This window comes from Triturus cristatus, chromosome 9, assembly GCF_964204655.1.
Source record: "Triturus cristatus chromosome 9, aTriCri1.1, whole genome shotgun sequence".
NCBI lineage: Eukaryota > Metazoa > Chordata > Amphibia > Caudata > Salamandridae > Triturus > Triturus cristatus.
In genome coordinates this window covers 829,890,652-829,904,987 of record NC_140592.1, presented here as the reverse complement: position 1 = coordinate 829,904,987, position 14,336 = coordinate 829,890,652, and positions in this window count along the sequence as shown.

The following is a 14,336-nucleotide window of genomic DNA, read 5'->3' as shown; positions in this document are numbered from 1 at the left end:
CTAACAGACAAACTAAAAGAAAAGAACTACCCTGTCAAAATCATTGAAAAAGCTAAGAAGAGAGCACGAAATACCCCCAGAGAGGCTCTCCTCAAAACTCAACAAAGGACACAACCACAACAAAGGATCTGGGTCACCACATTCAATTCATGCGCAGGGCAGTGCTTCAGAAATCTATTGTTTTTTATATAAACGTAAAAGGAACTTACAACTCACCTCCGCTCTTTCCTGGCTTCTCATTGGTTCCTGTGCGTGCAACGTACTTTTCCTCCATTTCTATTGGCTGCAGCAATTTTTCCTGCATCTAACAATGCTTGTCCAGCAATACAATAGTAATCCCTTTGGCAAACAATTGATTTTCATGAAGTCAAACAATATAGGCCACGTAGCACAAATTATTTATATTTTTTATTATTCATAGATAAATCAAGTACAATTTTTTTATCCCGTATATGGTATAAATATTACAAATATAATAATCAAAAGAAGGAGCTCACAACACATCTATAATAAATTCAAAATCTAAAATGCATCAAACTCAAACGTGAACACTGCAGTGTGACTTTCTTTGACGTGGACAACCAGTCCCAGTGAGACTTTACACCAACCAACCACTCACAAAGCGATACTCTGTGACATCTAACTCGCTCCTTGCAGCACCTCACCCTAGTTTACAATTTTTTTCAGCTCACTTTTTAAGCAAATACACAAGACAATATGCAAGTGCTTCAACATAAAAATGGCTGCTCCACTAAAGGAAGAATGTCTTTTACTCAAAAGGTAATACAAAATAATCATATTTCAATATATTCACTTCTCATTTACTTCAAATGAAATCTCGACCAGTGGGATTTCACCCTTACTTGATGCAGTTATTACCTGTGCTATATATAAAAAATATGGGAGGGACCCCACTGCCCAAGAGACAGGGTACCACAAATGTGTAAAAAGAGAAATTCTCTTGGGTATGTATAACCACCTAGACCACAAATGTACCAAGTTCAATCAAAACATGCAAACAAATTCAACTGACGGTCTGAAATGCCCAAATCAATAGCCGCATATACCTCAAAGACAAAGAAACAAAGTCAAAGTAAAAATTGATGTTGTAGTTTATTAATAACGATATATCCACATATCTACAGCCCTACATTCGAGTTCATACAAACATTCAGCATAAAATACAAAAACATATAATGTAATAAAAAAAATGTATATTGTTAGAGAGCAAGGATATGATGTGAAATCAGTATATTCATCACAGAATGGTGTAATTCCAGTATAAATCGGTATATATGTATCACAGGTCTATTATTTCTACAATAGATCCAAATATGAGACAGTATCTGGATTTTAAACCAATTCTGAACTGCACAGGCGTCGACGCGTTTCGGTGGTAAATTCTTATATAGATCCCACCTTCACCAGGACAACAATAAAAACTCTCCAATTTTTCTAAACAGTTTAAAAACCTAATGAGGCAATAAAAGAAAAACTTATTTTAGACCATAGAAATGATTTTTCGTTTTTAAGAAACACTTTGAAGACCACAATCACAATCGTAATCATACTACTTTGAATTATCTCAATACTTTCTTACATACATCATCTTAAATAAACAGTAGAATATTAACAGACTTATATTCCAGGCGTTAAGTGGATAAAACGGAAATCCCGCTAATGACAAACACCTATCGGGCATAAAGCCCTATCAAATCTTTGTCTATGGGTGCATGCGGCCACTGGTGAGGAGACTCCTGGTCTTCAAATTCATACCCATTCCAAACATACAAACTAATTCACCCTGTACCAATTGGTTTACCTTACAGGTGCTAATCGACAGGGATAACTAATGAAGCCTTATGTCAATCTTTACCACAATGTTTGTGTTGCATGAAGAATAACAATGATACGTACCCCCACAACGGGTGTAATCCACTTGAAAGGACAGATATATGGATGTTATCTGTTTAGTGTGTAATATTAATGAAGTGCCTTGATGTCCCTGTTTGTTCAAATTATCGGATCTATTGTATAAATAATAGACCTGTGATACATATATACTGATTTATACTGGAATTACACCATTCTGTGATGAATATACTGATTTCACATCATATCCTTGCTCTCTAACAATATAATTTTTTTTTTTACATTATATGTTTTTGTATTTTATGCTGAATGTATGTATGAACTCGAATGTAGGACTATTTGGATATATCATTATTAATAAACTACAATATCAATTTTTACTTTGACTTTGTTTCTTTGTCTTTGAGGTATATGCGGCTATTGATTTGGGCATTTCAGACCGTCAGTTGAATTTGTTTGCATGTTTTGATTGAACTTGGTACATTTGTGGTCTAGGTGGTTATACATACCCAAGAGAATTTCTCTTTTTACACGTTATTACCTGTGCACCTGAGATCAACTACACCAATTTTATACTACTAACATACAAAATGCAGTCCCTTTCCATAAGATGTTGTCAAAGATGTCTCATGACAAACACCACAACACAGAGACAACTTAATGAGTGTCTTCTACACCAATACCACCACGTAGGTTTATATTATCATCCCAGGATCTTAGGGCACAAATGGACCCATAAACAACTTAAACTTTGTTTGAATTATGTGTGACAATCATTTATGGACTTTAGCCACTTCATCACTTAATCAACACATAGGTATTTTAAACACCAAAATCTTAAGCCAAAGCAATCACAATGTGCAATCGTTTAAATGTTCACACTCCTTTTTCTGCTACAAGTCGTCAAAATCCTTCAGCTACTCCACCAATCCTTCTGCCAAACCATGGTATTTGGGCTTTTGGATTGGACAGGGAATCTATTTTGGACACCACAAGCCCTTAACATCACTAGACAAAATCACTGCTCTGCTACCAAGTTTTGTTAGTGCATGAAGCATTTACTTTCATGACTTTACCCTCAACATTCCTACTCAGCCCATGGAGTAGGATTATACTCAAGTTTAACACTTCATCTCGGAGGCGATGGCCCTCCAATGGACCATTCTATATCACAGTGTGGGGTGAGAAACAGGATGTCCACCTGTCAGCTATCCAATGAGGACCATTCATTTTTAATCAACTAACAAATTGGTAATCAGGTTTAAGTAAATCACTCTCTAGAGCATGCTATAGAAATACAGTATGCCAATTGGTAGACCGAACCTCCTAAAGAAGTTTAGTTTTACCAGAATCACGCAAAGAAAGAGCTCTGCCGTAGCTACTCAGTACAAGAGCAAAATAAGCTGATGTTCTGAAAGTAATCTATCTCTACTACTATTTATTTAGACGTTGGCACAGTTTCTGTAAAGTAGCATTAGACACAGAAAAATTTAGAGAATTTGTTTCTTGTATTAGAGATCCAAAATCAATGCAAACAAGTAACAGTTTAAGAAACTCAGTTGTAAATCTGCCAGTTTGCAATATAAAATCACACATCTAGCTAAAGTAATCTATCCCTAAATAAAGGAATCCCAGAGAGGATGGATTTTTATCAGCAATACAATTTCTATCACCAACAAAGCAAGAAGTTGGTTCTCAAAGGTTCTTTAGGCATGGACCAGGGCATCAAATTATGTCCATTAGGGGCAAAGTCTATGGGTAAGGGGCAAAGGGGAATGGAGCATAATTCAGGAAAGTTGACGTCTGGTATCTCACCAAATTGCTCGAAATCGTCTGACAGGCAAGTTCATCAGCAACAGCAAAAAGCAAAGGGGCATGGGGCATGGCAGGCAGGTAGGAGTCAATGAAAAGTGTCAAGGGGCAGTCTGAGTTTACATGTAAGCTCTCCTCAAAAGACACAAAATAAATAATGAATTATTTGGCAGAGATGCAAAAAGCATTTTTTCCTCCTCTTGTGCATTGCGTTTAGATAGTTCTTCCTTGCCTTCATGACACTAATGGTCAGTCCAAAAAGATCTGATTGTCATGATATCATTCTTCGTGTTTTTCCAGGTGCATATTGTTACTCCAATATAATTTCCCACATAAGGCAGGAGAAGCAAATGTCCTTCCACTTTCACTGTTTAACAGACAAAGAGCTTGTTCATCTTGTTACACTTTATGGATATGGGAGAAAAGTCAGCTTTTCACCATTCACACACAAGGGGAAAGGAGTTGTACTTGTTATCATAAAGAATGTTGCATGAACCAAGAACAAATATAGCAACATTGTGAACGTATCAAGTCCATAGCACAGAACTATGAAATAATGCAGTCTAAAGAGAAAAACATCTTAACATGTTTAAATCCAAAATGTAATCTTTTGATAGAGCAAACTCCCATTTAGGATTAGGCATAACGAAAGAATTCATACATATCGTAGATAATTATTTTTGCAATGTTGTCAGTAAATGTTACGCAGACAATTTCAACTTTAGTATGATCTACTTCCACTAATTCAGGAAAGTAGCTACATGTAAGTTAATTCTAAAAGTCATTAAAATAAAATTGTTTCTGAACACAAATTATCTTTATACTAATAAGAACTTACACTGAACATTTCAGACATTTACTGATTTTCACTTAGGAATCAAAGTTGACTTTATCAGGACACTCTGCAATGAAGTCAAATAGCATTGCTAAGTTAGCATCAACATTCTTAAGATTTCAAAAGAATTGTTACATTAATCCTGACTCGGTGCCCAAGTAAAATTTAATGTTACTTTTAGAAAGTTGCCATTCTGTTGCCCAAGTTTTCCAGTGGACATTCGCAGATGCTGGCCACATGACAGCCTTTTGCCCTCCTGAGAAAAGTGTGAACAGCTCCTAGGACAGGTAACAAGAGAGGCCTGCCAATGTAAGAGTTGCTACTTTGTCCTGGCATGAAGCCAAATGGGGTGTGAGCCCAAAAGATGAGCTCCAAAGGGGAAGCCACCTATGAAGGGCAAATGGTGGACATACACAAGAGGAGCTCCTCTTTTGTTCTTGTAGACAGGTGGGCGGCGGAGTAAGTGGGAGCAAAACAGTTGCCAAAATGATTTTTATGTGGGTGTGTAACCCCCAGGTAGCCACACCTCTAGGCGGAACTGCCTAGCTACACACACCAAGAGATGGATCCTGCCATCTTGGAAGTGGGCAGAATGTTGCACTCTGGGATAGCTATAAGCCCCACATTGCAAGAAGTAATTGTTAGGCAAGAGGGATCATTGGATCCCATGAGGGCAAGTTGAAGGACTGTCCTGCTGTTCTCTGAACCTGGCAAAGACAGGCTACAATAAAGACTGGATTGCATCTGCAGCTGAGGTGCTAGAAAAGTAATGACTGTTCCTGGGGTGCCTGGATCATGAAAAGGGCATTAATTACTGAGCCCCAGAGACAGAAGAGGAGTATCCCAAGAATCAGTTATCTGACTTCCTGTTCAAGCAGCAGCACCATGAAAGTTGAAGAAGCCACCCTGGCAGCGTTGGCAGCCACAACCTTTTGTCTGTTTTTTTTGGCACTACCCACCGAAGCGCAGCCCTGGAGAACGAATCCCGACCCTCAAAAGTTGCACCCAACTCTGCTTGTACTGGGTCAGCAAAGTGCAGTTTTGTCACCCCAGATGACAACAGCTGGTTTTGCTGTTACCGGAAACCAGTAGACCAGTGGTGACTAGTTTTTGGCTGAACTTTGAGGGAGATCGATCTCTGTAACCAAATTCACTCCACATTTGTGGACTGAGGGATGGCCCCAGGACGATCCCAAACAACTGAATCAGCATCCTCAGCACCTTCAGCATCATGTGTCCCTTGCATCATGACCAATCTATTGAAGTCAATAGGAGTTGGCCTGGAAAGTCTGGAACCAAACTGGAGACTGCTTTGACTGCAAGGTAACTGTCCTGCTGAGCTTTGCTGGCCCCCTTGATTTGCTCCCAAATGGTGTTGATCACTCAAAGCGGGCTGGTGCACCTGAACACAACTCTTCAAAATGTTTTCAAAAGCTTCCAAATTGTGGTAGTTGCCAGTCCTTATTTATATTTATAATGAAAAGCAGTGATTACAATGTATTAAATAAAATTATATCTCCAAAACCCTCTGGCGAATTTTGTTGAAAATTCATGAAAATAGGTCTTATTTTTTGTGAAATGTTTTTGGATTTCTTTTGTGTAACATTTGTTTCTTATTGAATGGTTTTGGTACTTCTAAATGATTTGCACGTGTTCCTTTTATAAAGCCTGACTGCTCAAAGCCACAGCCACCAAGGGTTGAGGTAAGCTTTACAAATGAGCGTGACTGGACCAAGACGGGTTTTTGAGTTTATTTCATGGTGAGGTTGCACACCCACCCCTTATATTAAACTGCAATTTCTAACAGGGCTTCACGCTAAAGAACGGTCCCAGAAGCCAGGCAACTCCTTAAGTGTGCCCTTTACCCTCTGTGTTGGAGGGATGGCTAATAGTTTGCATCCATTCATCCATGAACCTTATTAACAGGCAACACAAAACACAATACTTCTAATACAACATGAAGGAGTGTATTAATAAAAGCCAGGTCTACCGTACTTGTCTTCATGCCACTCTAACAATCAAAAAACGAATATGCTTCAAAAAACAATGAAAATCAATCATCAATACCTTTTACAATGGTACTATGTGTTTTTTGGGCCAAAACCAATCTATACTCTGATTTACTGGCAGAAATTGATATGTATCAATAAAGCTATAAAAATTGCAAATCAATGCAGCTGCAGAATCTTTTATCTTTGTTCAATATGACTGCAAATCAGCCACAGGATCTAATATCAAAGGTCCATGCACCACAGAGCATATCATCTAAAATCCCAGCGACAAGAGCGATTGACAACGGGTGGACATTCTCCCAGAGGCACACTTCTTAAGACCTGGGACACTTGGGATATGACCATAAAATTTGTAGGGAACCACTTCGAGGGACCTGCCACACTCCTGGCTTCCCACCAGCACAGCCAAAAATGTTTGTTAGTAGTGAAAAGAAAGCAAACACAAGGAGATGATGGACGGAGTGCTGAACTTTCAGACATTCACCCCCAGTCAGAGATCTGGGTTGAATCCATCATCGTTCTTAAGCTCACTTCGGCACCTCAGTTCAAACCCGTATATATGCAAATCAGTCTTGACTCTGTGCCTCATGAGAACAGTTCAACCCGAACTTTCAAGCCAGGTCTTCCCTGAACCAAAAACAAGCATCCTGGGACCGGTTTTGGGGTAACACCCCTCATCAGCCAGGCTAGCTTGAATCCAGTGGCAAAGTGAGCAAGGGACCCATTTCTGGGCATACCCTGCCAACTTAGGGTGAACAAAGCAAACACAAGGAGATGATGGACGGAGCGCTGAAACGTTCAGACACTCACCCCCAGTCACAGATCTGGGTTGAATCCATCATCGTTCTTTAGCTCACTTCACCACCTCAGTTCAGACCCAGCTATATGCAAATCAGTCTTGACCCTGTTCCTCATGGGAACAGTCCAGCCCGAACTGCTAAGCCAGGTCTTCCCTGACCCGGAAACAAGCACCCTGGGACCGGTGTTAGTAGTGCCCCTACTCCTTCTGGAACACCACTTTCACCACGTATACAAATTTTTGAATGGTCCCAATGGCTTTTGGGTCAGTCCTTAAATTGGCCGCCAAAGGACTGGTAAATCTTTACTTTTTACTTTCTTTTTTTTTTAAAATAAAGCACCATTGGAGTGTGCAATATTTCTTTATGAGGTTGCCTCTTCCCCAGGTTTCTAGCATCTGCATACCTCAGTTGAAGGACCATGTGGTAGTCCAAGCCCACATAGTCAGGCTGCCTGCTCCACACCTGCTAGACTGTTTCCTTGCTGGTAGGAGTACCAGCTCTCATGTAAAATACCCACCCACCAGCTGCAGCACAGACCAGGTGAGGCTAATTGTCCAGTTCTCCTTTCCACAAAGACATGGACATGTGGGGCATGGGGAGGGCATCAATTCTGTTTCTCTTTATTTTCCTCTGAGTCACTAGCCTTTCCTACAGTGAGAGTTCAAAAGGGAAGCATGGCACACTAGTTTCGCACTATTCCTCAGGACCTTGGGTCTCCAGAGAAGTAAAAATAAAGGATGAGTGGGTGGCACCAAACATACCCTTCTGCTGACTGGTCACCCCTGAGGCTCTGGCCCTGGAGTTTCTGATGAAGCAGGTTGATATGGTTAAGTTTTACTTGTCCTGGGACGCTGGGAACACATTACGTAGCTCTCCTATGGGCAGAGAGAGGAAATACAGTTATCTTGGGCACCTTTGGTGGTGTGTTATGCGTGGTGCATTACATTGTGCTCCGGGTGGCTTCCTCCAGCTATCAGAGGTGTTGATTCAAGGCATCCTGATCTCTAAATGTTACCCAGGTTCCCTCTGGGTTGCCAGGCCTTCAAGTGCATTGGATGTTTTTGGAGCTTGCTTTAGACTGTTCTCTCTCCATTGAGGGTAAGCTAAGGGACCTAAATGGTTAAACAAAGCTTAGGTCAGTAACAGCTCTTCCAGAACTGGGAACTACACCATAGCTGACATAGCAAACTGGTTCTTTCACTCCAAAACTTCTAATGTCCCTCCTGTAGTGGGTGTAGCCTAAATTCTGCATGTGTACCTGTGAACCTATTATCCCTATCAGAAGAGCATACCAGGATTGTCAGCAAGTCTGAAATAATTACCCTTGAAGAGGTCATCCTAACACTCCTCTTCTGCCTGAGGACAATGAGTCTACCTCAAATGGGACTTTTTTCTGATGAAGGCTTTTATCTACATGTTGGCAAGACACCAGAACACTTAACTTAGCTCAGGAGTGTAGTTGAAAGCCTCATTAAGGTATGACTCAGGAAAATACTGCAACACCCATTGTATATAAAGGAGTGCAAATGTAAACAAATAATATGGGTTCTCGTTAAGTATAAGAAAGTGGATATTAATCATTTCTTTATTTTGAGAAAAACTGAAGTTAACAATTTGGTGCTGGCTACACATAGTGTTGGAATAAAGTAAAGCCCTACTGATACATAGAGAATTACTAAAGACCCACAGTACTGCATAACAGAATCACACTATGGCAAACAAGTTGAGTTATTTATAGAAAATCCCATAGGTGACAAGCCACTTGTGTGCAGATACTGGATGGAGTTAGACAGTGGACCCGCCCACTCAGCTCTCAATTCTGCATACATGCCTGTGCACATGTTCACATATAAAGTATAGTTGTTAAATAAGATCCGTCTCCTACTCCTATTTAAAAATGAAGGCCCTGGTGGTTAGCACTTAAATTCATTCTAGCAAAGCTTATAGCGAGTGAGACTCAATTAGTAAAACATATTTATAGCGAGGTTTGAGCAGGTAGAGCCCATTTTCTCATTACAACTGTCACAAGCATCGGTTTGAGCAGGTAGACCCCATTTTCTCATTGCAACTGTCACAAGCATCATGCCAAGATTGCTTGAGATTGATATTGCGTCTCTACTGATCCTCTGGAAAGATCCAGTGGTCAGGTAGTGGAGTGTAGCCATTATTTCGACATGTGCTGGTATGGCCTGGGGGCAGGCTGTAGGTGAACTGAGGTCTTGATCTTAGTCTGAAACATTTTCAAATATCACACCAGGTGAGAAGAATTATTTAGCAATGGTTTCTTTACTGGACATGCAGATTTTGATTCTCTCCTCTAAATCCACTCTCTCTTTCTCAATTGTATTTTCCTCAAAATGATGGCCAAAGCAACAAAGATATTCTCAACTTGGAGAAACATTTTTATATCTGTGTAATGTTTTCTTATGTGAGCAGGCACTGAGTAATTGATTGATGTCGTACTGGGCTTTGACTACTGTTGGGCGGTTAGAGTCCTGACTGCTCGCTCTTTACTTTTCTTGCAGTAGCAGGTGTGTGGCAAGTGTTTTTGTAGCCTCCCGAAATGGGTGTTTCATATAACTTAACACTAAAATTATTACTGTATTTTTAATAAACCAAAAATATATTTTAATGAAAATATGTTTAGACAATGGAAAATATTTTTTCCGTTTTTCCATATATGTGGTTAGTGCTATTTCCAGCTTCTGTTGATTTCTGAAAGAGTGTTTTGCAATGCCAGTGACTGACCTTGCAACTTACTCCAAGTCTTGGCTAGAGATGATTTAAGCATGTTTTGTCATTAATACTAGTGTAGTAACTGTAGGTGTACGTTTTGAGAAAAACAATTGTTTTCCTCTTTGTCAATCCCACATGTCCTGCTAAAATGTAGATTTCTGGTTGTAGATTTTTAGGTCACATTTCTGAGAGCATAAATAAATACTCACGCAATCGCAAGCCAAAGTCAAACCTGTCCGCACCCGTCCACTCCTGTACTGCGCCCAGTGCCAGGAACCCTGGTCCCCTCTCCCATCCCTATCATGCTGCAACCCTCCAAGCCCTCAATCCCAGATGCTGCTCCACATGCTGCTGCCTTGAGGCACCACAAAACTGGCAGAGCATTCTCCTGTACCTCCTCCAAGTTTTAATGCACTTACCCGCACCCAACACTCAAATCACCTACAGCACCCAATACCCCACTGTCTGACACTCACACAGTCCTGCAACTACCTATGCAATGCTCCTCACTCGCATGCATGTTTCTCAACATCCGCTCAATCAACAAACATGCCACAGAGATCTGGGATCTGCTGCAGGACAATGTCCCAGGCCTACTTTTTCTCACGGAAACCTGGTTGAACCACACATAATCACTTGACCATGCCACAGTCAGCCCCCAGACTACAGGATTGCCAGGCAATGCAGACTTCATAAGCCTGTAAGTGGAATCACCAATTTCAACAAGAACACCAGTAGCTGCATCACTTCCACTGACTTTCCATCCTTCCACATTGAACACCTATCATGCTAGCTCCACATCAAAGCCAACTTCACCCTAAGTGGCACTCTCATTTAAAGGCAACCGGGTTAACGCACCAACTTCACAGACACCATCATGGACTTTGTCACACTGTTCACCCTTGATTCACCCTTGATGCTAGCAATTACATTCTACTCGGAGACCTGAAATTCCAGCTGGAAGACCAAACTGGGCCCAACTCAAGAGCCCTCATTGAAGACCTTGGAAGCTTGGGCCCCATCAACTAGTAGAGGGACCTACACATGTTGATAGACATCTCCTGGACCCTATTTTCACCAATCGAGGCAACATCCAAGTCAAAGGGCCCACACCAGTTCCCTGGACCAATCCCTTGTCAAGTAAAACATTGCCTACCTGGCCCAACGCACCTGCACCATCACCACCAGAACAGCCCTCAGAAAATGGAACAGCATCACTGGCAAGGACTGGAACACTGCTCTCAACACCCACCAACCTGACCACAGCAAAAGCCTCCCCAAAGCCATCAAGAATTTCAACAATTGGATCCCCTTCTGCACCAACTCCCTGGTCCCCATCAAAAACTACAATACAACAAGATCCAGACCCCAGGTCAGTTGGTATATGGAGGAACTCAGACTGATAAAACGCCCCTGAAAACAACTGAAGCGCAAATGGAGAATGAGTCAGGATAATTCAGACAGCAGCATGTTCTAAAACATTTTACTTCAGCAATGGTCGTCTCCAATTTCGATCGCTCACTCAAAGGACCACTGCAACAATCTCACTTAATTCTTTGATAAAAAATCAATCCATTTACAGCAACTGTTGCCCACAACAGGACCTGACAACATAACAACATAGCGTAACATAACGCAACACAACATAACATACTTCCCACAATCAAAAATACCTTTGTGAATAAGTCTGGATTCGTTTGTTTAAAGTCTATGAGTAAACAGCAAAATCTACATAAAGATAACCTCATCTACATACTTGGATATAAATACATCAGCTCCGAAGATTTTTTTGCATATATTATCACAAAACAAATGCCAAACTTGTCACTAACAGTCTTGATCAATGTCCGAGTGAGAGACATAGTTTGATTTTTTCAAAAAGAGGATTAAAAATTATGCACTGAGTAAAACAATTTTTAGATCCAATAAATATCTTTAAATTCAATATATATATTTTATTCCATTAGCTCCTAATTTCCTTAAATGTATCCCATTTCTCACATTGTTGTGCATTTTCATATTTCTATAGATAGTTGTCAGTATCACTTGTAACACTAAACAGCATAACAAGAGATATAGGTTATTCGCCAAATATAATTATTAGCATAAATTAGCAGACTGAGGTCATTTATGTCTAAAATAATTTTTTTGTACCAAATAAAAGTTTTCCCAATCTCGATGTCAGATAAAGAAAGAGGATTTTGCCAGCAATCCAAAGAAACATGACTTTAATCCTCCTTGTCATGCTTTAGGCCCCCCTTTGTGTGCTTGAATACTTCAAGCTAACCCAGCAGTTAACAGCAAACATTTTACTTGTAGGATAAAATGCATCAGCATATGGAAATATAGAAGGAGGCAAAAGGTAAAGAGATCTTAAACATGGGCAATCAATGAGATGCAGAGATTCGAAGAAGTCAGTATTAACAATTGAAAATAAATAAAAAAGAACTATCTTCTCTAATAGCTTTTTGGAATTGAAATGTCTTCACAATGGTATAAGATCCAATTCTTACACAGACTTAGCTAATTATCTGGTGCAATAAAAGATTTACTCAAGATGTATTGGCAGCAGTAGTTTCCCAAATGCAGTCATTATTATGTAGATTACGAAAACCTAAATCACCAAAGGAGTAACTCCAATGTATTACTAAAACTTCAGGGTGAACTATTATTGAACTTTAGACCATAATTTCAAGTTGGTAGAGCCTGCAACAGGCCACCCGCAGAAGCTGGAGCAAGATCACCTCCGACCAGCTCACCACCGCCCTCAGCCAGAACCCACCCACCAACACAACGGACCCCAACGAAGCAGCACGCAACCTCGCACAGTGGCTCACCAGAAGCGCCGATGACCTCGCACCACTGAGGAAACCTCCCAGCAGACCCGGTAGCAGGAGAACCCGGTAGTTCACCGACGACCTCAAGAACTCCAAGAAAACCTGCCGCACCCTCGAGAAAACCTGGCGCCACAACCCGACAGCAGACAAAATGACAGCCCTCAAGGACGCCACCCGCAAACACCACCAGCTGATCCGCACCACCAAAAGAACATCATTCAAAGAACGGCTGGACAACAACTCCCACAACAGCAAGGAACTCTTCAGCATCATTAAAGAGCTCTCCAACCCCAGCGCCAGCAACAACGACATCACACCCTCGCAAAACCTCTGCGACTCACTCGCCACTTTTTTCCACCAGAAGATCGCAGACATACACAACAGCTTCGGCGCCCAGACCACACACCCAACCACTGAAGCAACGCCCCCCACTACCACCATCAACACCTGGACCACCATCGACACCTGGACCCCCATCAGCACCGAAGACACCGACCACATGATGAACACCATCCACTCCGGATCCCCTACCGAGCCCTGCCCACACCACATCTTCAACAAAGCCGCCTCCATCATCGCACCCCATCTGCAGGACGTCATCAACAGCTCCTTCGCTTCCGCCACCTTCCCAGAGAGCTGGAAACACGTCGAGATCAGCGCCCTCCTGAAGAAACCGAACGCGGACCCCACGGACCTCAAGAACTTTCGTCCCATCTGGCTCCTCCCCTTTCCGGCCAAAGTCATCGAGAAGACTGTCAACAAACAACTCTCCGCCTTCCTCGAGACGAACGGCTACCTCGACCCCTCACAGTCCGGCTTCCGAGCAAACCACAGCACCGAGACCGCCCTCATCACTGCCACCGATGACATCAGCTTTATGCTCGACAACGGGGAAACAGCAGCCCTCATCCTCCTGGACCTCTCGGCAGCCTTCGAAACAGTATCCCACCGCACACTGATACAGCGACTCAGCAACTCCGGCATCCAAGGAGCGGCCCTAGAATGGATCATCTTGTTCCTCACCGGAAGAACCCACCGTTCCGTTCTGAGGCCACCGAAGTCATCTGCGGCGTCCCACAAGGATCTTCACTCAGCCCTGCCCTCTTCAACATCTACATGAGCCCTCTCGCAGCCATCGCACGTCAGCACAAGCTCAACATCATCTCCTACGCCGACGACACCCAGCTGATCCTCTCCCTCACCAACGACCCCGCCTCCGCCAGATCCAGCCTCCAGGAGGGCATGAAAGACGTCGCGGAATGGATGAAGCTCAGTCGTCTGAAACTGAACTCAGACGGAAGTCCTCATCCTGGGACCATCCCCCTCCCCTGGGATGACTCCTGGTGGCCCCCGGCACTGGGCACCGCACCCAAGCCTACGGACCACGTACGCAACCTGGGCGTCATCCTGGACTCCTCCCTCATGATGACCA